The sequence below is a fragment of the Myotis daubentonii genome, chromosome 16, assembly GCF_963259705.1.
Source record: "Myotis daubentonii chromosome 16, mMyoDau2.1, whole genome shotgun sequence".
In the NCBI taxonomy this organism is placed as follows: Eukaryota; Metazoa; Chordata; class Mammalia; order Chiroptera; family Vespertilionidae; genus Myotis; species Myotis daubentonii.
Window position 1 is genome coordinate 53,388,660 of NC_081855.1, and position 27,558 is coordinate 53,416,217.

General features: G+C 55.8%; 1 protein-coding gene across 2 annotated transcripts in view; it reads left to right on the plus strand.

Moving 5' to 3' along the window:
- TTYH2 (tweety family member 2) overlaps window positions 1-27,558 on the plus strand; it is a 285,330-nt gene that overhangs the window by 92,139 nt on the left and 165,633 nt on the right. The window lies entirely within an intron of this gene.

Sequence of the window (27,558 nt, forward strand, 5' to 3'; positions counted from 1 at the left end):
AACAGTATGACCTAGCTCATAGGACTATTGGGAGGATTAGATCATACATGTAAATGCTCTCAGCAATGGCAATATTTATAATATTTATTACAATCCATTCTATCACATAAATATTGATGATATTATTCTAAACCGTCATGACTTAAGTTCCCGCCTATGTGAGCACATACAATTGATCACATGCCACCCACACTACCCAGCCTGACCACAAGCCTGGGGAGGGCAGGCCCTGGGGCGGAGAGGAGCCTTCTGCACCCACCCACCCACCCACCCACCACCTAGAAGGCCAGGTCTGGTCCCACCTCCTCAAAACCCACCTCCTCCGCTCAGCTTAGCATCCTGGCCTCCCCTCGCTCTGGGCGCTCCCGGGAGCAGAGTTGCACACACAGGTGTAATCATCCCACTTTTTGCAAACACATTTACAAACAGTCAGGATCCATTCTCCCTGATTGTTAAAGGGAGTTCGATACCAAATCATTACCATTAAATCCCATTATGGACAGTCAGAACATAAAACAGTCCTCAGCAGGAATACCCCAAGGCAGCTGAAAGCCATCGCTCTGGCTGCCATCAGAGCTCACAGCTGCAGGTCCTTCCAGTCTGGGGGGCTCCACAAGGTCTCTTGGCAGCAGAGCCGCCATGGGCAGGCGGGGAATCTTTTAGGGATCATCTCTGTGCTGGTTTAGGACAGACTAGGTCACAGGAGTTTGCTCTGAAGTTACAATGGCCCCACCTATTGCTGCCAGCATTGTCCTGGGCGCAGCTTGGCAACCTCAAAGGCCTGCGGTTCTCCGGGCACAGATGCCTTTGTGGGTGGCAGTGAATTATGAGGGGCTGGGAACTGGGGGAGGGACCAGACAAGCCTCTGTCCTTCTGCCAGAATCTGAGCCTCTACCTCAGCCTCTGCACCGCGGGCCTTCCCCCGTTTGCATTGGGAAGTCTGTTCCACCGAGAACCCAGCCACCTGCAAAGTGAATGCACCTGGTGGGACTGTCTGCAGGTCCCACGCGGGTGCTGGGGTTTGGGGTTTGGCTGGAGAGAAGATGGCAATCCCGCCTGAAGGGCTGAGAGGGAAGACAGCATTTTTCGAAGCGAGCGCCTGAGCACAGCTTACGTCCTGGGCCGTGGAGATCCTGTCACCGGCTTCCCCTGATAGAGTTTGACCCCATTTACTTTTTTAAATTGCTTGCAGGGGCGCGGATGCCTGGGAGGATTGGTATTGGCAGTGTTCCCGCCGGGCTTCCCCTGGGATACGAGCCTATGGTCTTTGTTCTTTCCGCCCCTCTCGGTGATGGTGCAGAGATGCTGGGAAATGGATGAGGCTGCCGAGGCCTGTTGCCACACGAGACACTGTGTGTGTGTGTGTGTGCACGCGTGCACGCACATGAGTGTGCATGCGTGAGTGTTGCCTTGTGGCTAACGAGCGCCGGTGATATCCTAGGCAGACAGGACCAAATCATGGCTGTCAGAGCTGTGCTGGTGATTAGCTTCCTGTCCCCAAAACCGATTGTCATATTTCATAGGCATCTGCTACTTTTCATCAGTGTTTGAACTTCACAAGTCCAGTGATTGATTTCAGCAGGTAGTCAAAGCCCTATCTGATCCAATATCCCCTCTCAAACCCAACGGCAACATTATGGAGAGGACGACGGAACACAGGTGTGGTGGACGCCCTTACCAGTCAGCCCCTCACACGGGAGCCAGGAATTGTCCTGGCCACGAACGCGCTGATCCCAGAGTGGTGAGCACAGCACGCGCGCAGGTACAGAATTTCCTCCCGAAAAGGCAGGGCGTGCTGGAGAACAGCCAGTGTGCCCAGCCGAGGCCACCTCACACCCGCCTGGGGCCTGAGTCAGGCGTGAGCGCACGGTCTCTGTAGTGAGGATCTCGGTCGGCTTCCTGCCACGTTCGGTGGGAAATGGGTTACGCAGGGCTGCAGCTTGTTACCTCTGTCTTCCCACAGCCTCCTCGCTGTGCACCTGCAGCTGAGATCTGCAGATGGAGCAAACGTCTGTGATAGGCAAGCAAACATCCCAGCTTCCCCAGGGTGTATCAACTTGCCCTCGATGGCCAGGGCTCCTAGCCGGAAGGGAGGTACTGAAGACTGGGTGTCTGAGTTCGGATAGGATAGGCGAGGCTCCAATCACAAGCATTCAAAGTCTGTTGCTAATTCCTCCCATAATTCCTCAGGGGTCCTGCCCCTGGATGTCACCCTCCTTGCCCTGGAACCCAGGCCGGCGGTGCAGCCACCACTGGGAACTCTGCTGGTTGCCACTAAGTTGTGTAGCATTTGTCATGCAGCCACAGGTCACCAGTGCAAGGACATTAACTAGAAGAGAGGTGGCGGGCATCCCAGAGTTTTCGATTTGCGCTGGATGTAAGTCAGAGAGGAGAAGCGGGAGCTCAAATACTAAGCTTAGAGAAAGAGCAGCAAATCGGAGCCTGCGCAAGGGGTCGGTCGGACTGTCTGCTGAGCCAGGCAAGAGGTCCCTTCTACCTTCCCAAGATGCCGCCAAGGCAGAGTTCTGCGGTTGGATGCCGCCGTAACCCTGCCTCTCAGAGGCCAGCGGAGGGCCTCACTCTGCCCAGAGGCCAGCGGAGGGCCTCACTCTGCCCTACTCACAGCGGCCAGTGACGTCATCGCCAACTAGACATCCAGGACCTTGTAGGAAGGGCTAATGCCAGCTGGCGTGGCTTGGGCAGCTGCTGTGGCCCGGGCCCAGTTCTTCTGCCGACATGACCACCATTGATTCTCGTGAGGGCCTGAGAAGTCAACTCCATGATCTGGGTTTGAGGGGTAGGGAACCGAAATTCAGACGACCAGGTAACTAACTCACTGACGGTTGTCCGACCTATGAGAGAAAGAGCTGGATTCAAGCCCTCATTGTCCTCATTGTCCCCAGGCCAATCCTCTTCCTTCTACAACCCCTCCCCTCCCTCCAGGCAGGCAGAGGGGCCCGGAGAAAGTTCCACTCTCTGCGCCTCCCTTTCATACGTCCCGAGCCTGGAAAAGGACTCCACGCCAACCAGTTCCCCAACGAGAGACAGCGGACCCCTCCCGCCACCTGTCATAGCCAAGGTGGGTCATCCCTTAGCCGGCATCTCACTCATAAACGCCCGCCCCTACTAAAAAGTGTTCCCTCGCCCACCGGCGCCCCGGTTTCGAAAGAGAGCAAAAACGCCGTCTTTGGCTTAATTTACAGATCTGCACGTCGGCCTTTGAAATGTCAAACGTTTTCATTAACACCCTCTCACACTCTGGGCTGACAAAGGGATCCAGGATCTTTGGAAGACACTTTAATCTCAATCAATTAGGGAGAAAGTAGTCCGAGCGGTGTGGCAATAAAAGAGCGCTTTAATTTTAGAGCTAATTAAATATCAACAATTGGAATGCGGCAACAGACACTTAACCTGCAGTAACCCATTATTTATTAGGAATATAATGCGTTGACTCTGGATGTGATGTGAGTTGTAGTCATTTTAATATCAGCTGTCACAGTCTAGCGGTTCCCTTTTGTTTCGCTCCCGCGCAATCATCTCCCAGGCCCTGCCGGGTCGCTCTGGCGCCGAGCTGGGCCCAGGGATTAATTAAGCTGGAGTCCCCCACAGGACTGACCGGCTCCAGGGTGCCCTGGCCCTGGGCAACACCACCTGTGACCAAGGGAGGGCAGCAGAGGCCGGTAACACGCGTCAGGTTAGTCCAGGCTCACCTGGGCCGAGGGCATAAATCGGAGCCTTGAAATGAACCAGTGAGAATGCTCTTGGCGGCAAGTAACTTAGAAATCCCACCCCCAAGTGCTTTAACAACACGGATTTAGCATCTCACGTAAAGAGAAGCCTGGGGGTAGGAGGTGGGGTCGAGAAATTGGATGATTCAGGGGCTGACAATATTGTCAGACACGCAGGGCAGTCGCTCTCTTCACCTGCCCTTTGCAGGTGACCGATGTCACCCTCCGTCACCCTCCGGGGTGTCACATGGCCTGCGGTTCCATCACACAGGCGGAATAAAGTCCTGCAGAGAGGGGATCCCTCCTTCTGGGCATCTTCACCCCCAGGACTTCTTAAAATAACGTTTGCAGCTGAGCATGCATTTAGGTTTGCGGGAAAGGGGCGAAGGCAGCGCAGACAGCCCCTGTACTCGCTCCAGTCCCCTGTTGTTAACTAAACTGCGATCGGCACGCGGTTGCCTGATCCAGGGTCCCACGCGGGATGCCGCACTGCATTTTGTCATCACGTGTCCTCATTCTCCCGGGTCCGTGGCAGCCTCTCTCTCGTTCCTTGCCTGGGCACGCTGGGTAGTTCTGAGAAGGGCCGGTCGGGCACTTTGCAGAAGGAACTGGAGTGGGGAGCAGTCTGGTGTGTTTTGCATGGTTAGACCGGAGTTTGGGGTTTGGGGGGAAAGACCACAGAGTTACACTCCCTTGCTGTCTCCCAGCCTCCCCGGACCCTTCTTATTCACGAGGAGGACCTCCCCCAGGACCCCCAGCTCATCCTCTTGGTCCCACGGCCATGCCTTAGCCAAGCGCTGGTGAAGGGAATGGGAAGGGCTCCACCCATCACGACTCACACTAGGGGGCTTTGGGGAGTGCGCAGGGGTCACCGTCCCTGAACACACTTGCTCAGAAGAGGTCTCTGCTGGCCCAAGGCTCCCGGACCCGCTCCAGGCACCAGGGGTCGGTGTGGCGGAAGCTGAGATCTGCGTGGGTCCCTCTCCAGCCCGGAAAGTCTGGGTCCTGGCAGCTGGCTTGTTGCTGAGCAGGGTATGAAGACCCCCACTTCCCTGGAGACCCCCAGTTGCCTGGTCCTCCGCCCAGCCGCCCTCACCATCCATCCAGTGGAACAGCCTGGCTGCTTTGGCCTCCCCATCACACTGGCACCCCCTCCCCTCCCATTCGGTGCCTTTTAAGCCCCGCTTTGCTGTGGAGCTTCGGGAGCCAGGCCGGACTGAAACGCTAGCGCTGTCTCTTTCCTGTCTCTTTCCGGTTCCGTAACTTCGAACAGGCCATTTAACCCAGGGGTCGGCAAGCGTTTTCTGTAACGGCCGGAGAGTAAATAGCTTAGCCTTTGTGGGATCTCTGGGCTGCTTCCCTGCTGCTCCAAAAGCAACCCTAGACGCTACGTAAATGAGTGGGTGCGGCTGCGTTCCAATAAAACTTTATTTACACAAACAGGAAGTGGGCCAGATTTATCCATGAATCCCTCGTTAACCTTTCTGAGACTCAGTGTACTCATCTGTAAAATGGGGATAATAAGACCTTCATAGGATCGCTGAGAGAGCATACAGACAGAAGTACTTAAAACTGCACAGTGAATGTTGTTTTTGTTTGTTTCACTTGTTTTTTTACAGCAGCCCCCACCCCACCCTGCACCCCAGCCCCTGCCGCCGCCCCGGGGCCCCTGGCAGGCCCCAGCTGTGCCTCCCTGGGCACCGCAGCCTAGCGCATCACTTTGCCCTCTTGTCTGGGAGCCTGCAAAGGCGGATTGCTGTGTTATTATTTATTTCAGCGCGGCTGTACTTCCCCCTTCCTCCCCGCGCGGCGAGGCCTGAATGGCGGCGGCCTTTCAAATGAGGCGGATTGTATTAGTTCCTGATGAAGTCTGCGGGGAGCACAATAGAGGCGCCCCGGCAGGATGCAGCCCCTGCCTCCGCCTCATCTGGGCGGCTTTGTGCTTGAGTTCGTTCTCTGCGGCCCCATTTTTGCTTTTCCTCTTTTCTTTATTTTTCTCACTCTCCTCCCTCCTAATCTGCTTAACAACGCGCCTCGCTCCGGCGCTCCCCCGCCATCCCCGCGGTTCCGAGCTTCTCTCCGGCCCCTAATAGCGCGGCTGCTCCTGCATTTAATAAAAGCTGCTGACAGGGAAATCCGGGCTAACTGAATTACCTCCTCATTAAAGAGGCCGGCAGATTCCCAGCCCAGCTCGGCCCTCCCCGCCGGCCCCTCCTCTCCTCTCCGGCTGCCCACCCTGCAAATCCCAGGCAGCTGCTTTGTGCCTGGGGTTTGGCCTGGGTCCTGCGGGCAGCTGGGCGGGGCTGCGGCTTCTCTCCAGGTGGCTCCCAGTTCTGCTTCTTTTCCCACCTTCCAGAGGCTCAGATCCGCAGCTGGGGAGCACCAGGCCAGTTGGGCTGGGCAGGCAGGAGAAGGGAGGTGACCGGCCTGAGGTGCTCCTCCTAGTTCCTTATTGCAAAGGGGCTACATGCTTTGGCCTGGTCAGGTGAACTTGGTCCCCAAGACCTGCCTTTGACCTCAGAGAAGTCTGTTTCGTGGCCAGGCTGTGAGGACACTCTCTCAAGGCAGCTGGACTCCCCCAGGAGGAGGGGAGAGGAGCTGGCTGGCCCGGGGGTCTTCCCTGGCTGTGGCAGGCCTGCTCACCTGCAGTACCCCAGCCACCACCGCCCTCCCTGCAGCGAGCCAGCCTCCCACCTGCGCCAACCCCACCTGCTCGTCAACGGAGCGCCCCTCTGCGCAGGGCAGCCTGTAAGTGCTCTGCAGGTGCAGCCAGCAAGGCCAGAAGCAGCGAATTTAAAAGCTGGCTACATTAGGAGCCTTTTCCTCGCAGGCAGGGAAGATTTACTCCTTTTTGTCTGGGAAAACACCTTAATGGGCCTGCTGGCCCGTGGGCACGGCTAGATGGCAGAAGATTGAGACAAGGAAATATTGACTCGCTCTGCATCGTAAAGCAAAAGCAGGTTTATGTTCCCGAGCAGCCCAGGAATGGGGGTGGGAGGGGGGCTGGAAAGGAGGCTTAGGGGTGGGGTGAGGTGGGGATGAGGGGGAAGAAAGCAGACTGGTTACAGCCTAGGGGGCCTGGAAGGAAGACCTTAGACCACAAGACTCTCAGCATCCGGTGAAGTCACGGGAGATGCTGGTGGGGGCAGCGTATCCTACATAACTGCAACCCACGGTGGGTGTCTGGGAACCAAAGCCCACAAGAGCCCGAGCTGGTTAGCTCAGTGGATAGAGCGTCGGCCTGTGGACTGAAGGGTCACGGGTTCACTTCCGGTCAAGGTCACATGCCCGGGTTGCAGGCTCGATCCCCAGTAGGGTGCGTGCAGGAGGCAGCTGATCAGTGATTCCCTCTCATCATTGATGTTTCTAACTCTCTCTCCCTCCCTCTCCCTTCCTCTCTGAAATCAATATATATATATATATATATATATATATATATATATATATATTCCATGAGAAACCCGGCAGGGGCTTCCTAAGCAAATGCCATACTTGTGTGTGTGTGCATTGAAAAATATCTGAAAGGAAGTACATCAAATTGTTAACAATGGGTCCCTCTAGGGAAGGAAATCAGAGCGGGAACCAGCAAGGGGGGTGGGGGTGGGGGCGGGGAGAGGTCGGTGGTAGGGGAGAACAGAGGTTTTAACCTTATAGATGCTTATTTTGTTTGTTGCCTTTCTAATGAGCAAGTGTTGCTTATGCAATGCGATGAAAATTAATACAATCTACCGCATTGCAATAAGTAGAATTGAAGAGGATCCCAGCAACTCTCAGTGCCTACTTTTGGTTTCTTGGTTCATCATGCAACAGCTCACAAGCGGAAACTTGGGCCTCAGAGATTCCGTCTGAGCCTCCCGGGGTCTCTGCGAGGCCCCAGCCTCATCTCTGGAACGGCTTTAATGTATGGATGAAGGAGACGTATCGGTTAGCTGTGGCTGTGTGCCAAGCACCCCAAATCCTAGTGCAGTGGTTCTCCACCTTCTGGCCCTTTAAATACAGTTCCTCGTGTGGTGACCCAACCATAAAATTATTTTCGTTGCTACTTCGTAACTGTAAGGTTGCAACTGTTATGAATCGTCATGTAAATATCTGATATGCAGGATGGTCTTAGGCGACCCCTGTGAAAGGGTCGTTCGACCGCCAAAGGGGTCGAGACCCACAGGTTGAGAACCGCTGTCCAGTGGCTTCAAACAATCATGATTAAGGCTTCTCGTGAGTCTCCAGGTCGACTGGACGGGGCTCTGCTAATCGTGTCTGGGCATGCGTGCTCACGCATCACCATCTAGGTTGGCCGGTGGCTACCTGGTCCAGAATGACCTGGGCTGTGACCCCTTGGCTGTCCCTCCTGCCTCGCTCACACGCTCCCAGCAAGTCAGCCCAGGTGTGTCCTCGTGGAAGCACAGGGACCTGGTGAAACGCCCAGGCACTGTTCCCAGCTCTGCTTGAGTCAAAGTCGCTTCTGTCCCCGTTGGCCAAAGCAAGTCACACGTCAGCGTTGAGCTGCTGGGGGACAGGGGGACGTCCCTACCAAAGGGCCCGGAGGCCGGCTCGGGGCCTCAGCAGTCGGAGGTACTGGAGGCATCTGGTCCACCGGCCCTGGGGAGCCTGCGGTGGGGAGTCCGGCTCTGAGCAGGTTCCTTGGCCCCGAGACAAAGGAGCCGTCTTGCTGCTGCAGGAGTGGCGCCCCCTGGAGGAAGCAGCAGAGGCAGCAGCTCCAGGTGTCCTGAGTTGGAGAGTAGCCATTGGCGATTAGCAGCCTGCCAACCTCACCTGGGCCCCCACGTGAGCCTGAGGGTGCAAGGCCTGGGGAGGAGGTGGGGAGGAGGGAGGAGTTAAAATACCTGGAGGAACCCAGAACTGTTTGCATGTCCCGCTGCCTGGCCTACCCTGCGTCCTTCTTTCTGCCTTCAGCATCCCCACCGCTGCCTGGACATCAGCATCCCCACCGCTGCCTGGTAAGTGTGTTGAGCTGGGCATTAACTGTGTAGAAATTTCCATTTTATATTTTCATTCTGGGGGGCTGCAAGGCTACCTCCTGCTCTGAGAAAGGGAACTGAGTTTGTGCCCCTGGAGTCCAGGTCCCCTTGCTCCCGCCCCCTCCCCGGCCCCTGGCCGCCAGCCCCACCCAGAGACCCTGCTTCGCACCCTGTGGCACGGACAGCTCCTTCCTTGGCGTCTGTGGGGACTCCGGGCGGGCCGAGTGATAGATTCTGCTGGCTCCTGCGTTCAGGAAATATTGCCGCTCGCTTAGCATTTGTCCTGCCCCTCATCACCGCAGAGACGGAGGCTGGGCGGGCTCCCGGCCATCTGTTACCTGCCTCCGCGGGAGGACAGGCCCGCACCTGGACTGCCAGGGGGTGGGCTAGGGCCGTAGACGGAGCTCTCATGGACTGAGCCACAGTATTTATTGGGAGTCGGCTGTGTGCACAGGAAGAAGCGCGAGCAATGGCGCCATGGTGGGGGTGGGGGTGGGATGGGAGTGGGGGGAGGGGAGGAATACTCCCATGGGACTCAGAACTGGGGCTACTGGGGCAAAAGAGATGTGACTTTGCTTTTACGAGCTGGGGCCTGGTACCAGCACCGGTGGCAGTAGCAGTGCTGGAGGGCAGTCTGAAATCGGGGGTAGAGACTTACATGAGCATGCCCTTTGACCCAGGAGTCCCACCTCCAGAAATTTTCCCGAGGGAATACGTGTGTGCAGAGATGAGCTGCAACATTATTTATAGCAGAGGAATCCCTAGAAAGCAATCTAGTAAGAGGCTAGTTTTGTAACGAATGGCACATCCGTATAAGGAAATTCCGTGCGAACATTAAAACGCGAGTGGTAGGAAAATATCGACTGTCATAGTGAAAGCCCGTGCATTATCCAGAGGTAATTTCCAATATGTTGGTGTACGTAGTTCTGGCTGTTTTTATATACATACTTGCCCCCCAAATGAAATCATAATCAGCTTCTGTCTTGTTGCCGTGCTCGCCTCCTTCCCCCAAAACTCCAGGGAAGTTAGGCTTCGGGGAGCCACGTGGGGCCATTGAGAGAGCTGGGGACGCCAATGGCCCCGTGAGGCGCCACCTCGTCCCAGACAGCTCTCATGAATGATGTTTATCGCGAGGACCCTTAGAGCCCAGTGTCATGTAAGAAGGCAGCTGGATATCAAAATTATTTTTTTGGAAAAAAGCTTTGATAGTGGAGAATGGGGATGCTTGTGATTGAAAACTAGAGGCCCGGTGCATGAAATTTGCACACGGGTAGGGTCCCTAGGCCTGGCTGGCGACCAGGGCCAATCTGTGGGACAACTAGTGGGATAATCAGGGGCCTCCCCCACCTTGGCTGGCCTGGGGCCTGCGGGCTGGGGGCAGCTCCTGCATTGAGCATCTGCCCCCTGGTGTTCAGTGTGCATCATAGCGACTGGTCATTCCGCCATTTGGTTGATTTGCATATTAGGCTTTTATTATATGGAATGTAAGTACGCGGAAAAGCTCATTGTTCCTGGACGAATACCTGTGCCACCTGAGCGTAGTCCAGGTGTCTCACCTTCCTGTAAGAAGCTTTTTTCCCCCCTCCCTATCTCCATCCCTGGCTGCAGGCACTGATGGGAAAACTCCCAAATGTGATCACCTGCCGGGAATCCCAGCGTTTTGAAGGGAAGGGATAGTTGCAACTGGAACCTAGAGATCTTCCAGGCAGGGTCTGTTTTGGCAGCTGTGGGTTTAGTGCTCAGAGCCAAGTCCAGGATGAATGAATGAATGAGGATATGAACTCTGAGGTCAGGGGTCGGGGAGGTGGGTGGAAGGTGGAGGGAGGTTGCAACAGGCAGGTGGGGAAGATCAACGGGATCAAGCTCAGCAGGGCGGCCTGGCTGGTGTTCCTCAGTGGTTGAGCCTCGACCTATGAACCAGCAGGTCACAGTTTGGTTCCCAGTCAGGGCACATGCCCTGGGTTGCAGGCTGGATCCCCATTGTGGGACCTGCACGAGGCAGCCAATCAATGATTTCCTCTCATCATTGATGTTTCTCTCTCTCTCTCCCTCCCTCTCCCTTCCTCTCTGAAATTAATAAGAATATATATATTCTTAAGATCAGCAGGGCCAGCACCTGGCAAGGAGGGTGGGAAGTTGCCTCTCAGCTCCACTGGATGGAAGGTCTGGGACGTTGTTATCATGGGCGGGAGGCTGTGGAGGGAAGGCTTGCGCTCCGTCCTTCTCATTTGCATGTGTAAATGCATGTGTATATATATTGCTTATTAGTGTCAGTGGAATTTGCATTTTAAGTGGATTGGTGTGTTGGGCAGGATTTTTTTAGAGGCCCCGGACTTGAAAGGAATTTTCCAACTTCAGTGTTGTTGCTCTTTGTGCAATAAACAAAGGGGTCTCGCGGAAGGTCTGGTGACGGGGGGGATAGATGTGGTGCGAAGGGCGAAGACATGACGTGGTTGGGGAACAGGGGAAAGGAACGCTCTCTGGCGCTGGGAGAGGTGCTGGTAACCGTCTTAGGCTCCAGACTCCATACTGAGACCTGGGGAAAGGGCAGGACATTCCTGATCCAAACCAACCTCAGAAACAAGGCAGTTTGGATGCCAAGAAAAAAGGGCAAGGGGGGCAATCATGCTGAAAATCTTCACCCCGAAAGTGCAGGGCCCGCTAATACTGAAGCTGGGCCTGACAACAGAAAGCCTCCCTGCTCCCCATCACAAGCCTCATGAGGAGCACCCCAAACCAGCAGTCCGCCACTAAGGCGGGTCAGGGCATGGAGAGAGACCCACTGGGCACAGGCATCCAAGGACTGAAGGACGCTGAGGGTGGGTCACCAGCACTGAGAAAAACACCAATCCAGCACCCATCCCAAGTAGAGGCAACAAACGGCCTACCACTGCCAGGAAGCCGGGGGTCCACTGAAGGTTACCATAGCAACAGCAACGTTGAAACCCAGCTCAGGCCCAACCAGTGTGGCTCAGTGGTTGAGAGTCAACCGATGAACCAAGAGGTCATGGTTTGATTCCTGGTCAGGGCACATGCCTGGGGTTGTGGGCTCAACCCCCAGTAGGGGGCGTGCAGGAGGCAGCTCATCTTGTAACTAGACTGACAACCTTCCATCTTGATTGATGGCCTAGAACAGTCGTCGGCAAACTGCGGCTCGCGAGCCACATGCGGCTCTTTGGCCCCTTGAGTGTGGCTCTTCCACATAATACCACGTGCGGGCGCGCACGTACAGTGCGATTGAAACTTCGTGGCCCATGCGCAGAAGTCGGTATTTTGTGGAAGAGCCACACTCAAGGGGCCAAAGAGCCGCATGTGGCTCGCGAGCCGCAGTTTGCCAACCACTGGCCTAGAAGAAGCAGCATGCTTGTTTCTAGTTATAAATACTATTTGCTTCATACTACCCTGTTCTACACATGTCCGTCATGCGGCAAAAAATTATGGACACTGGCATGTGGGAGGCAGCCGACCCATGATTCTCTCTCTTCATGGATGTTTCTATCTCTCCCTCTGAAATCAATTAAAAAAATATTTTAAAAAAAGTATGGGCACATGCAAAAAAGCAAGAAAATACCAATTATTGAAAAGGGATAAAACAGCCAAGAGAATAAGACTCAGATATGACCGAGTTAGAACTATCAGGCACTTGATAGCAACTGATTAAAACAGGGGTCCTCAAACTTTTTAAACAGGGGGCCAGTTCACTGTCCCTCAGACCGTTGGAGGGCCGGACTATAGTTTAAAAAAAAACTATGAACAAATTCCTATGCACACTGCACATATCTTATTTTGAAGTAAAAAAACAAAACGGGAACAAATACAATATTTGTATTTGCATGTGGCCCGCGGGCCGTAGTTTGAGGACCCCTGGATTAAAATGTTAGACTCGGATTCGGTGGGTCTGGAATAGGACGCCAAAATTCTGCACTTTTAACAGGTTCCCGGACGATGTCAATGCTACCAGCCTGAGAACTGCACCGAGCGTAGCAAACAGGAGTCACAGGAATCATTCGTCACAGCCCAAATCCCAAATTTCCGCCAGCCGTAGGCAGATAAGTTGCAGCATATTCATAGGCGGGAGTTCTATTTGGAAGTGAAAATGAATAAACGGCAGCTACTCACATTAAAAATGGATGAACCCAACAAATGTATCGTTGAGCAAAAGAAGCAAGGCACCGGAGGACACCTGCAGCGCGGTTCCATTGTTTAAAGTTCAGAACTCGGGCAGAGCTAAATAATACATTGTTTAGCAGCGCACACACACCTGGTAAACTTCCCCAAAAAGGCCAGTGAGGAAATGAGCACAGGACGCAGGCGCAGGCGAGCAGTTGCCTCTGGCAGGGGGGTGGGGGGCGGCATGCGATGGGGGCGAATCCTCGGGGGACGGGCAGCGCTCTGTTTCTCAGCTCAGATGGTGAATGTGTGGGTGCTTATTGCATGATTCTTCTGTAAGCTGCATATATACATTTTATGAATCCTTTTGGAATAAAAAAGCAGCAGGAAGGCTTTTTGTATTTAAATCCCAAGTGACTAGTGCAATAAACCGCGTGACTTAGAAAGAGGTACAATTTTGAGAATCGAGGTTACTTGCACCTCTGAAACACACACACACACCAATTTGCAAGTCAGGCAGTGGTGGCCACCGACAGCAGGACCTCAGGGACATGCTCCCTCATTCTCTCTAAGACTCACAGCTACGGACAGACGGACAATGGGAGCCAGGCACTAAAGAAGTGCAGAGAGGTGAGCGCCCAGTACAGCATCCCCATCAAGGCATTGACATGGGCTGGCGTAGTTGACCTTGGAGGGTGGGATCGGTGACCCTTTGGAGCGGCCTGTGAACGGAGAAAGAGCAGGGGAGATCGAGGGCCTGGGGAAGGGGCTCAAGACTCACTATCACCCACTTCAGCATTTTGGGAACTCCTCTAGGGACACCCACCTTCCCTCTCCGAAAACCCCAGCACCCCTTCCTCCTCCCATCTTCAGAGGAGCACCAGCCAGCTGGCTGTGGGAGCCACACAGCAGGATGGTGTTAACTCTTGAGCCTCCATTTCTCTGGTTTGGGGTCCTGAGCCTCTGCCCCAAGCCCTCCAGCTCCTAGACAGGTGCGGTCCCGGGGCCCGACTTCTCCCACCTCCGTGCCAAGGACTCCCCCTCCGTGGGCAGCCCCGCTGGCCTCTGACCACTGGTGCAAGAATGATGATGAGATGGAATTTTAGCTCAGGGAGAAACCAGATATAAATACTTCCTGGTGTGCTATTAATATCAATAATATTAGTGCAATTACTTCCAGACCAGTCAGATTCAATAAACGCGACAGGAAACGAGCCTGGAGCAGCGGCCAGGTGGGCGCCGTGGGGCCCTCACAGCCGGCTGTCTGCTGAGCAGGCGACAGTGTGTGGCTGCAGCTCCGCCCTGTGCGCCTGCCCCACCTCCCATGGCCTCAAGTGCCTGAGCGGGGCAGCCGTCTCCATGCGCAGCGACAACTGACAACTGTGCCCTAGATGAAACAGAGAGGGAGAGAGCATTCCTGCTATTGACGGTGAGACACCTGCAAACTCGGAGTGGAAACTGTCGTCCAGCTCCCCAGACCTCTCCCTGAACCCCCAGCTGTCCCTCTGGCACAGCTCTCTGCTCCGTTTCACGTCTAGCATCCCATGGACGCTGGATGCTCTGAGGACGCGGACCAGGAACGCCTCGTGCCCGGGACCGTGTGTGGGGCTGCGGGCCTGGCTGTTTGGGACGTGGGGTCCTTTAGTGGCCATGAACCTGCGAGGAAGGAAGCCGTCCCTCCCCCCATCTTGGCTTCTGCGGCTGGCCTGCGCATGAAAGTGGCAAGAGATAGATTAGCAGGAGAAAAGCATACAGACCTACTTAATATTTTTACATGGACACGGCGCCTTCCGAGGAGAATAAAGACCTGAAGAAGCTGTTAGAGCAAAAGCTTTTATCTTTTTAAACAAAGACAGAGAGGCCTGGGCGAGGGGCAGTAAATTGTGAGACCGTGACCGGGAAATATATGGGGGAAACTAATGGAAAATAAGGGTTATTTCCGCGGGTCGGTTTGCACAGGTCCCTGTTAGCGCCGACTGCTAGTCTCTGGCGATAAGAGCGTTTTTCTCTTCCTGATGCGAGGAGGGCACCTCTCTCCTGGGGGATGTTAGGACCTGCTTTGGGGCAGAAGGAAGGAGTCTGGGGGCCCGTCCTGCGTGTGCACTTTCTCAAGTGTCTTCCGCCCCAAAGAATCAATAGGACAAAGTGCCATGTTGGGGCTGGCATGTCCTAAACCCCTTTGACTGCAAATCTGGAGTCGGGTGGGCGCCGGCCGAGTCGAAGGCCTTTCCTTCCACTTGCGGGCTGTGTGACTTCGGGTGAGTTACTCAGCCATTCTGTGCCTCACTTTATTCATCTGTAAAATGGAGATAAGGGTACCACCTGCCCTATAGGGTGGTTGTGAGGATATGGACCACCAGAGAGGATATTGCTGGGCATATATAGGCGTTTCACAAGCCACTTGCTTGTGTGTGCCACGTGGCGGCCCTTCACCATGCAGACGTCCCTGGAGCACTGTCTGAGGAGCAGGCTGCTCAATGCTGTGCAGAAGGAATAACCCTGCGTCCCTCCGTGAACCCAGAGGGAGGAAGCAGTGACCAACGTCCACCGATAAAGAAGGAGAGGTGAGCAAAACAGGCTTCCTTAGAGCGCCTCTATCTTTTCAGCCAAGACGTGATTTCCCGGCTGTCGCTGGAGTGGGACCTCACGTCGAAGAGGCCACGGAGGCCTCGTTACGAAGTTTGATCTTGATTCTCTCCGGCTCCTTCATTCTGAGACTGTCAGCGGTTCCACTTAGGGAGTGCTGGCCAGGAAGTCTGTCCCCTTCCTTCCCAGCCAGGAGCAGGAGAAGGAGAAGAGCCACCTGGGGGGTCCCTATGCGGGGAATGGGGGACGTAAAGCGTTCAGTGGCTGGCTCCTCTCCAGCCGGAAAGAGATAGAGTCCACTTGATTCTTAAAAAGGTTAAAGCATTTTTCTTCCCAGCAGTTACCGGCCTGGGACTTTAAACAAATTTGCATGGAGCACTCCCTTCGGCGGCGTCCAGGCAAGTGTCTGCGGCTTGCCGGCTCTCTACAAATGTCGGTATATCTTTCCCCCGGACCTTTCCGGCGGAATTTTACAGAGGGTTTTAGAGCGTGCCATAACAAGGGTTCTTCAGAGTCGTCTAAATCACGGCACACGGAGCCGAAAGAGGCCGTTTCTTTTCTCGACAGCGATCTGCCCCCACCCCCTGATCCTTGGCACCACGGCCACAAGCTAAAAACGTGTAATTTCCCATCCTCAATGTTCCCTCCCTAAGAAATCCCTCTCAGCCTCCTTCTCTCCCCTTGCGCTCCCCTCCCTCTTCCCTCTCCCCTCCTCTTCATCATAAAATAATAAGGCAGCCTGGGTACCTCTAAATCCTTCCCAGGCGCTGGAGAGGGGGCCAGCCAGACATATTTACTACTAAGTGGATGCAAATTCACTTACTGCTGATTTTCAAAGAAATGAGACGTCCCCGGCGCAATATTGCTTTTCTCATCACCAAAAGGGGCCTTTGCTTAGTCATTTGGCGAAGCTGTCAGAGCAATCGGATCTGGGAGGCCGATGGTGCCTGCATCCCGCCATCACCATCCGAGAGATGGATCTCCGTGGCAGCCTCAGGCGCCTCCACACGGGGAGGTGAGACGTGGTGACAGAGGCGTGGCAAGGCGTGAAGCACGGGGCAGAGGCACGGCCAGGACCCGCTGGCCTCCGGCTTCCTCAGCACAGACAGCCCCAGAGAGACAGGGCTCTGGACCACCCAAGGCGCTAACCACGAGAGAGACACCTCTAGGCATCCTCAGGGGGCCCTGGGCCTTCTCTGCCGTCACAGGCCGTGGGACCCTCTGCAGCCTGTCCGTGGACTCTAGGTCCAGACCCCCGTGGAGGGCAGAAAACTCATCGACTGCCCCAGGCATCATCCGATCTGTCTGGGCCCCGCCAGGGCTCCCCGTGGGCAGAAGGAGGAGGCTGGAAGGCACACACACACTCACGCACGTGCCTTCCAAATCTCTAGTGTTGGGTCTTTAGCGGCAGCGGATGTGAAAACTAGCTCTGAGCGTTTTGTAACGGGCTATACCGAAGAGGGGTGCCAGGCCTTGGGGCTGGGGTCCTACACAGGGTTCTTTGGTGACAAAGGACAGAAAATAAGTCCGACACAAGCTCCTTTGGCCTGAGCCACCAGGAAGCGGGGCGGGTTTGTTTTCTCCTCCTGCTGCTGTAACCACCGATGTGGTGCCTTACCACAGCACAGGTGTGCGGTCTTGCGGTTCCGGAAGCAGGTCAGAAGTCTGAAAGGAGTGCACTGACAGAGGTCAGGTTGTCAGCAAGGCAGTGGAAGCTCCGGGAAGGAATCCATGCTTTGTCTTCTGTAGCTTCTGGACCACGCCTCCATTCCTTGGCTCACGGCCGCTTCCCGCAAAGGCACAGCTTGGACCTGGGCTTCAGTCGCGAGATCTCCTTCTTTGGGATACAGACCCCTTGGGGTTCCATTGAGCCCCCCTGGGTAAACCAGGAGACATCTCAAGATCCTCAGCGTAATCATCGCTGTCCTGTCCCTTTTACCGTGTCAGGTGGCATGGTCACGGGTTCTAGAGAGGACGTCACGGCCATGTGGAGAATGATTACTCTGCCTGCCGACCTGTGGAGTGGATGTCAGGCACGGATGGATCTAGGGGCTCAGGCAGAATCCGCAGGGTCGTGGCCTCATCTCCACCTCCACATCCCGCTTCCTTTTGTGTCCGTCTTATTCTCGGTGCCATGTCAGCTGGCCTTCCTCTTGCGACCAAGGACAATGCTGCCTGTCGCCCCAAATCATGGCGTCGCAGTTAGTAGGCGGCTCGGACACGTGTCCTGTCTCCCTTTCCTCTCTCGCTCCCTCGTCTCAATCATCAGCTTCTGGGTAGACTCGTCCAATTAAATAAGACTCCCTGGGGTGCTCGGGAAGAAGGGCCCTGGGAAGGGGATAGGGCAGGGTGGGGGCGAGTCACTTCATCTGTATATCAGGCGGGTACCATTTCGTTACATACGTGGGTGATGCCGGACACAGGGCTACAAAGGGCCCTCGCAGCATAATCTGGTCATTATTTCAGTCTTTTAGAGGCCACAGCGACCACTCAGAGGCCCTGGGAAGATAGCCCAGACCCGCTCGGCCCAGGGCGTTGGCATCCGCGGTTAAGCGGGGCTACGGGAGCCATAAGCCCCCCCGGGCCTCACCATGTGTCTCTCTGACCTCGAGGCCAAGAGCCCCTCCCGGAGCGGCACCAGAATTAACGTCATTTCAGCCTTGCTGAGCTGCAGTAACGGTTACAAGCTCCAGCTCTGTTAATACTCCCATGTGCATGGAGGAGAGAATGGAATTTAGCATGGACACCACCCCCCCATTTGGGGGCTAGGGCTGGGGTGACCCTCCCTCCAGGTCCGCCAGGGACAGTCCTGATTGGTACCTGATGTCCTGGTATAATTGTCACCGGCTCTCCCTTCACTCTCAAAGGGTTAGTAACAGGGTCAGCCTAGTGGTAACAAAAGTATGAAGAATTTAGTGTCCCCTCCCGCTGTTCAGCTCAGCTCTGAGTCAGGTGGGGCCTCGGGAAGACCCCCAGATCCCACAAGTCCTTCCTGGTCAAATGGGGGGGGGGAGCCTGCGACCGGGGCCCTCTCTCAGCTTCTGCGGCCTCTCCACCTGCCCCACAGCCCCTGCACTGTGGGTGGCGGGTGGCAGGTGGCGTCGGAGTCTGCGAGTGCCGGGTTCTCTCTCCTTTCTTTACCCAGATCTGTGGGGTGACAACTCCATTGCTCTGGGAGGTCAAACAAATAAACAAACAAAAAAACATTAAAAATTTTTCCTTGCGTCTTTTTATATGAATGTCTATCCCTTTATGTCGATGCATAACTATGATCAAACGCATGGTACGGGGGCATATGAGGGTGTGTTATTTTTTCTTTCTCCTTAGTTTGCGTTTTTACGTCCCCTTTAGCCACCAAACCACTGGAGATCCCCGCTAATGCCCCAACTGAGGTCTTTCCACATTTTTCTCCTCCAACTTATATATTAACCTGCACAGGCATGCATGTTTATGTAAATTTCCATACACCCACTTACCTACACAGATTTATTATGCACATACGATAGCCTTAGGTAATTGTTTTATTGAATTATATGATATTCCGTTTCGTGCGTCTTGCTTTTCTTACTCAACAATACCTTGGGGAGCTCTCCCCGCCTCCCCTGGCACCGCTCTAATGAATTGTTTTCAGCAGCGAGTACCCGGGCCCGGAGTCTAATGTATTCACCGGCCTCTCCACGGGGAAATTTCCCATAGGAACCAGCCTAGGACTGTGTTGCACTTTGGCCCTAATGCCCCTGACTCATAGGTCATTCAAAAGGTTCTAAAAGTGTGTCCATTTGAAGAATATGCCCAGCCGCCATTTTTCTCAAGATGTCGGACGGACCCGTCCATCAAACTTTAGGCCAGCGGTTCCCAGCGTGGGGCGCCCGCCCCACAGGGGGGCACTTTGATTTCTAAGGGGGGCAATTTGAGAATGAGTGATTTACAGTGAGTTGCATTTCTAGCGTTTCACATGGCTCTAGGGGCCTCATATACGGTATATAAATATGTATTGTGACATATTTATGCATGTCAGCTCTCTAGTATATGTTTTGAAACGTTATTTGCTAGTTTTTTCCTATCACTTCATATTATTATTAATTGTTTAACAATTTCTTAGTGATTTCTTCCTCAGGACTTCAGCTCTCCTTTCTTTTATTTTTCTCTTTCATGGATGCCATGTTCTTCGGACGCTTGTTTAGACCAAGCTAGTGGCCTTTTAGGCTTCCTCCACGTGACCAGGAGTTCACTTTTTGAATAATAAGAATTCTATGTCACGGGGAGGGGGGTGTGGCCAAGACAAGGTTGGAACCCCCGCTTCAGGCGTAGCCCGATGCCCTTAGTTCCCGGTAGCTGTGGTCACGTCCGCCTTTGCTGTCCCCCTCTGGTTTCTGTTTGAGTGCAAGTCTGAAGTGGGGTGACAGTCCCCGCTGAGTCCCAACCGGGAGCCACTTCTATGTGTTAGAAAGGCCTCGGGCATGTGAGCAGATGAATCGGGCCTCAGATTATCTGGAGAGATACCTTCCCGCAGCCCTAGCTTCTCGCCTTTAGAGCAGGCGCCTTGGTACCACCCACACAGAGTTAAACGCAGCACAGGTCCTGGCACAGGGAGGTCCTGGCACAGGGAGGCCCCGGCCCCGTGGCCCTTCCCAAAGCACGAATCAGGAATCCGGCTGAGGCCCCGAGGGGGCCGGCTCGATCGATCGAGCCCAGGGCCCGCGGTGGAGGCCTGATGAGCAAACAGGCCAGGCTGTTTTCAGAATAATTGGATGTCTCGTCTTAGTTTACCGAGCGTGTGTGCACCGCGGCTGTGGAGGGCGCTTGCTGCGGCCACATCCAGGGCCTGGAGGCGCCCCCCCCCCCACACACGGGGAGGAGGGCTGAGGGTGCCATGAGCCCATGGGTGCCCTTGCTGGGAGGGGCCTGGACAGGAGGGAGGCCTGGCTGGTCTGGCTCAGTGGATAGAGCATCGGCCTGCAGACTGAAGGGTCCCGGGCTCGATTCTGATCAGGGGCACATGCCCAGGTTGCTGGCTCGATCCCCAGTGGGGGATGTGCCGGAGGCAGCTGATCAATAATTCTCTCTCATCATTGATGTTTCTATCTCTCTCTCCCCTTCCCTCCCGTTCTGAGAGCAATAAGAATATTTTTTTTTAAGAAAGGAGGGGAGAAGATGGAAATTTGAGGACTTGGGGAAGGCTTCCTGGGGTGCAGGTGCAGGGGTAGCAATGACTCTGGTCACAGGTGTGTGTGGCAGGAGCAGGGGTGGGCATTCCCCACCTGGCAGCAGAGGTCACTGCCTGTCCTCTGCCCCCACCACACCCCAAACTTTTCAGAAGAAAGCAGAAACTGGGGCTGGACAGCACGGCTTCTACATGGACTGAATGTGTGTGTGTTCCCCATCCCCGCAACACACACCCCAAATTCATATGTCGAAGCCCTACCCCCATGTGATGGTATTTGGATGTGATGGGATTTGGATGTGATGGGATTTGGATGTGATGGGATTTGGATGTGGGCCTTCTGGGAAGTCATTCGGTGAGATGGGGTCATGGGGGTGGAGCCCTCATGACGGGATTAGTGTCCTCCGTGAGAAGAGGAAGCGGACACGGTGAGAAGGCGGCGTCTCCAAGCCAGGAAGAGGGCAAGCTCTTACCAGAACCTGAATGTGCCAGCGCCTTGATCTTGGACTTTAGTCTCCAGCACCGTGAGAAAGAAACGTCGGCTGGTTAAGCGCCCCAGGATTTGCTATGGCAGCCTGAGCTAAGAGACAGCACCTCGGCCTTTCCCCTGTCAGATACTAGTGCAGAGACCCTAAATGAGCACTCTGGCCCGGCTGGCGTGGCTCGGTGGTTGAGCGTCGACCTCTATGAACCAGGAGGTCACAGTTCGATTCCCAGCCAGGGGCACACTCCCGGATTTCAGGCTCACTCCCCAGTGTGGGGCGTGCAGGAGGCAGCCAATCAATGATTCACTCTCATCCTTGATGTTTCTCTCTCTCTCTCCCACTCCGTTCCTCTCTGAAGTCATTAAAAATATACTTTAAAATAAATAAATAAGCAAGCGAGCATTCTCAGCATGTCGCAGGCCCCAAATTGATTCCCATAGCCAACCCAGGACACGCGCCCCACCCACCGCCATGCTCCGAGGGCACAGGCCTGGTGGTGGAGGGGCACCCAGGGTGCTGATGGCGGAGAGAGCTCTCTTAATGGAAAATTCTTAATGTCCATGGAGAATGTGGGAGCAGGTGATGCTGAAGGCCAGAAGGAGAGAGAGCCCTTTCCATACGCCGCACCCCCCCCCCAATTTCCATTACTGAGGCTCAGATTTGGCTTCAAAACCAGCCCACAAGAAACTACCCAAAGGCCCTGAGAATTTATAAGACTTCTGAGTCCCTTCCTCCAGGCAGCCTCCTCGAGTCACTCTCCAAAGGCCCCTCCCCCAGCATCTAGGTAACTCAGCACCCCTCCCCCGCCCTCAGCATCACCCCTAGCCCAGATGGGAAGCCTTTCCTAGGAACAGCTTGCCAGAGACTCTGAGACATTCATTTGCATCCCCCTTGGTGCTGAGCATGGTGTCTTGCACACAGTGTGCACTTTATATGTGTTTGGTGAGTCCTGGCTTAGAAACCACGGAGGGCCAATCGCAGCAGAGGGAGAGGGAGACGGAACTAGCAGGTGCCTGGGTCGGAGGAACATGGGAAGGTCCACCTCCAGCCACACCCTGAGCCGGGAACCCGGAGACCCACCAGGAAGGCGGGAGTCGTGGCTCTCGGGGACTCAGACCCGGGCTCGACTCATTAAAATCTCCCAAACAGGAGTCGTGCTAATGTCCAGGCCCATCATTCTTTCCCCTCCAGGTAAGAAGATCTATTGCCCAAACTGACATTTTATGGCGCACAACCGAATAAAAATGATCAATGTTCCTGCCCGCCTTACAGCATCCTTCCACCGTTATTAAAGTCTCTAAAAATGTTTTCTTTAAGAAAAGTTAAAAGAAAGAGAGGTGGAGAGAGAGGAGGCTGGGAAATGCCGGCGTGCAGAAAGTTATCCATCTTGTCAGCCCCGGACCACGGAACCTTGACGCCACCATATTTCCTGCTCACAGCCAGAGTTACAATTTGCCAGCCAAGGCGTCGGAAATGCCAGACCTCTTGCTTGGAGGTGAATGCTGGGGGGCAGGCGAGGCGAGGCGAGAGCGGGGAGGACGCCGGCTCTGAAAACTGTTGAAAGACACTGAGCCTGTCTCTGAGCTCTGAGCAAGGCGCCCACGTTGGGAAAGCTCAGCCCCCAGGGGCGAGGAGAAGGTTGAAAGGCCAGGGCCCCAGACTCATTCGGCCAAGAGCACCTTCGAGCTCTGTTCATTGATGGGGAGGGAGCAGGTTTCCAGCCAGGCTCCCTGCACAGGGGAGGAGGTGGACGGCAGCAAAGCCAGGTGTAAGTCAGGGGCTGGGAGGTGTTGAACCCGCAGGAAAGAGCAACGAAGAGAGCAAAGGCTCCCAGCGCCACCCAAACCTGTTGATGGGCAATCACACATCACTCATCCCTTCAAGAGCCCCTGTTTCGCCGCTTTGGTAACTTAATTTTCCTGAGTGACAAGTAATACAATGTGCATCACCCATTTCCCGGGCATATGGTGAATTCCTCCAGGACGGAACGAGGTCTCCCTCCCTCTCCCCCGCCCTGTCATCCCCCCAAACCCCCCTTTCTCTGACACACATTGGGTGCTGTCTGTAGGGGCCTATGGAAGCAGCCTGTGCACTTGAGAGTGCTAAAACTGTGTTTTCAAAATGCTACAATTTGGAGTTTGTTTCTAGGTCAGTCTGGCCTCTTTCCCAATCAGTGCTGACAAGCTGGTCTGCGGACTTGCTTCTCGGCAAGCCCAGACGTCCGTCCTCGGGCAAATCCAATCTGACTACAGAGGAGGCCTGGGCTCTGAGGCGGCAGTGTGGGGGTGCTGTTGCCCGCCCCCCCCAAAGGCTCCCTCCTCGCCCCAGGTTTTCCGAGCCCGTGAGAGAGGTCCTGTGGGCGCGCCCCTGCCTGGGCCTGGAAGGCAGCCATAAATCTGTCTCCGGCCATTTGACTCGGGCCAATCTTAACAGACACTTCCGTGGGCCCGATGCGCCAATGATCTATAAGCCATTAACCAGGTAGGAGCCCTCCCGACTGGGCCTCCTCCGTGGGAACTCACGCGGAGGAGAAGGGGCAGGAGGGAAAGAGGGGAGTGTCTGGGGGGGTCTGGGAGGGGGCTGGCCTGGAGGCAACTGCTAAACCTTCCCTTGGCCCATCGGGACCCGGAATCACGGGGCATCTCCCCAGCCAGGTCCCGTCCTGGCGCCGGTGGAGGGCAGGAAGCCACCTGTGCAGCCCCGTCCGGCCCACCTGTCATGGCCGGCCACGTCTTTCCCTCCCGGACTCCCGGCTTCATTTAGAATTCGCCACCCAATTTGCCACTTGCTTCTGCTCAGTCCCGTATCGATCTTTAATCTCGCCATCCAGTTACAGGCGTACGGCCTCTCTGTTTTTGCCTGTGGCAACCCGGCATTAATTTAATTTCTCAGTGATTAAGAAACAGACTCGCCCAGACTCACAGAGCATGAACCCACATTTGACACAGCTGAACGGCGGCTCCGGGAAATTAGGGGACCCGCGTGGTGTCGCGTGGAACGGATCGAGCTCGGCTACAACACGGGGAGCTGGTGTCTGAGGTTTTCTCCTGGACACAGACCTTTGGGCAAGGATTTGAGTGGAAGTAGTTTGTTTGGGAGGTGGTCCCAGGAGGGAGCAGGGGAGAGAGAAAAGGAGGAGAGGAACGCTAACGAAGGGGCGTTAATGAGCAGGTTACCGCTGTGGGCAGCCGGCCGGGGGTCCGCTGAGAGGCTGCAGACACACGGGGAGCTGGCATCTCAGCTCCTGTCCCTCGGGGTCCAGAGCCACCTTAGGCATGTCACTCCCGCTCCTGCCCGCCCCGTGGGGCCGAGTCCCGCCACAGCCAAAGCACAGGGGGGGGGGGGCAGGCGGGGAGGAGCCTGCTGCATGCCTGTGAACCACCCCCGCGGTCTCGGTGACCTTGTGGGGGGCGGGGGGCGGGGAAGGGAGGCACAGGCCACTGGCAGGGTCTGCACGGTCAGTCACACTTGCCAATCGAGGGGAATCGAACTGGTACCCCAACTCCCTTTCGTGTCTGTGTCCTGGTCCCTGTGTGCTGGGAGCCATCTCATGCTTCCAGAATGAGATGAAAAGGCATGAGTCCAGCCCGCCCCACCCCCAGGGATATGGCTTGTCACAGGAGACTTGGTACCTTGTCCAGTGACATCTGGGGGACGCCTGGCCTCTTAGCTGCCCCGCCCACCAGGCTGACCGACAGGCCCCACGCACGGGGCTCTCGCAGGAGCCCATACGCGCCCATACGCGCCCCGCAGACGGCCGTGAAGAGGAACTACGACCTACGGCCTCGTCTGTGTTTCACAAAACTCCCCACACGCCTCTCCCAGGCAGGTCATGCTTTGCGTTTACGAGGCAAACATACTTATCATTTTTGCCTCTTGTCCCAGGAGCCACGCTCTCACCTTTACTCTCACCCGTTAGCACTCCCCAGCATCGCGGCCAAGTGACTGATCATCAGTGCACCCCGGGTGGGGAAACCGAGGCTCAGGGAGTGGAAGAGGCTGAGTCAAGGTCAGGCAGCGAGTCATCAGCTGCCCGGAGCCTCCCATGGGCCTGCGGGTCAGGGAGGGAACTGGGGGGCGGTGGAGCTGCGCCCCCTCGAGGCCTGGGCACCGCGTGCCTTCTGTCAGGGTGGAGTGTGGCCAGCAGGTCACTGGGAAGGGAAGGCAAGATTTTCACAAAATACATTAAAAAGGAAAAGGAAAGGATAAAGTGTGAGGGAGACCACGTGACTCAACCCACCCTCTCCAGCAATCTCTCCGTGGCGCCGTGGGGCCGGTCACATCCTCCTCGCACCTTCCCCTTTTACATCAACATTCAATCAGCTTTGCCCATTCACTCGCCTCTCCCAGTTTTATCTTAACGCCGCCTGTGGAAATTGGTGTGAAATAAAAAGGCAGCCCTGCCTACAGATGTAATCAACTGATTTGGCAGGTAGCCCGCGCACACCTGGAGGGGAGAGCCCCTCTCCGGCATGGACCCCCCCCCCCCAGCCTGCGCTTTCTTCCTCGCCCTCCTCCTCCCTCTGGCCTCCCAGCCCCTCCTTCTATTTTTCAGTCTCCTTCTCGACCTTGCCTTAGTCCTGTTAGTTTCTGTTTCACACTTAATGGGAATAAACCGGCCTAGGGGACCCCCTACCCTTTTACCCTCTTTATTGCTGTTTTGTTATACGGGAGGCGATGAAGGAGAAGGCCTCTCTCTCTCTCTCTCTCTCTCTCTCTCTCTCTCTCTCTCTCTCTCTCTCTCTCCCCCCCTCCCTCCCTCTCCCTCTCCCTCCCTCCCTCTCCTGCTGCCTCTGCACTTCAAGGCCACTGCCCTGCCCTGGCTCTAGCTCAGCTTTCTGTGGGACCTCCGATGAAATATCCTCCCTTTCTCTCTTGGGCAGCACCAAGGCCTGTAATGACACCCTGGCCACACAATAGCCTTTCCCTCCACCAGCCTATTTTCTTCTTTTGTTTGTTCATTTATTTTTTTCACCCCGGCCTGTTTTCTGTGCAGCGCGGTCTGGGTCTGGTCTGAGGGGGGGCGTGTCTAAAGGTCTTCACTCTGCTCTGCTCCTCCCTGTGCGGCTGTGGCAAGGCGTTCCTGGCTCTCAGTCTCAGGCCCCGGGGGCTCCTCTGGCTCTAACGCCGGCATGGCGGGTCCAGGGCGGCACAGTGGCATCCCTGCTCGAGTCCCCCGCTGTCGGGGGTTGGCTGGTGACCTCCAGGGTGACCCTGAAGTCCACAGGGGACCTGATTTGGCAAAGAGCCCCTGCAGGTGTGATTAAAGGTGTGGAGCGGAGCTGAGCCTGGATTCAGGGTGGGCCTGTCCGTACGAGGGACAGAAAAGGAGCACAGACGGGGACACAGGGAGGAGGCGGCCACGTGGACGCGCAGCAGAGACGGGAGTGGCGGGTCCCTCTATAAACCCGGGGACACCAAGGCTCACTGGCGGCACCAGGAGCCAGGAGAGGGGTCTGGCTTCTCCCCGGGGCCTCCAGGAGGAACCAACTCTGCCACCTGTTGACTGTGGGCCTCTGGCCTCCAGGACAGTGACGGGACCGATTCGTGTTGTTTGGAGGCATCCCGATTGTGGTCCTTGGTTACGGTGGCCCTAGGAAACGCGTACACCCCTCCCCCACTTCCTCCCTGCCACCTCCATCCCTGTCCCCATGAGAGAACCAGAGCATGCCACCTCGCCCTCCCCCTTCCCTCCTCCCTCTCTGTACATCCATCCCCCTGAACCCATCATCCAAGTGCAGAATCGGGGAGGTCCCCATAGCAACGGCTCTGATGCCAGAACCCAGGATGACGACACTGGGTCAGCCAAGGAGACAGCTTCGAGGTGGGGGCCCGGAGGCGCCTGCTGAGAACACAGACAGCAGAGGGGAGGAACACGGGGTGACAGGCCCACTGGGGTTTACATCAGCTGCTCTTTACGAAAACAACGCGCTGTGAAAAGTCTCCCTTAAACGTCTGAATAATCTGTCGGTATAAAAGCAAAGGGCCGGAAGCAATGTGCCCGCCAGCAATGGCTGCGCCCTGGGTCCCTGGGCCTGCCCTAGTGTGGGGAACAGACAACGCCACCTCCCGGCTTCCTCAGGGGACACCCTGTCCTGCCTGCTTGGGCACCCCACAGGTGCCAGGCTCCCAGGTACAGGCTCACGGCCTCCTGGTCGTGGCCTAAATGGTGCTCTTCCCTCTCCTTGTCCCCCATGCTCTGCGCTGGGGGGACACGGCCACTGTCCCCAACACGAGCCCTTCATTTCCATGATGAGCAGGTCCGTGGGGCTGACCCCCAGGGCTGGGTCCCATCTCCTCTCACATCTCCTGAGGCCTCCTGGACCAGCCAGCGGACCCTGGGGCTTCTGCTAGCAACAGCGCCCCCTGCTGGCCGCCTGTGTCCTCCTCACCCAGGCTGGGGACCTGCCCCTCAGCTCGGCTCCTCTCCTCCAGCCTGACATTCAATCGGGCGTCATTCACTTTGCACCCCAATGTCCCTCTGCATTCTCATCCTGCCCGTCCCCACG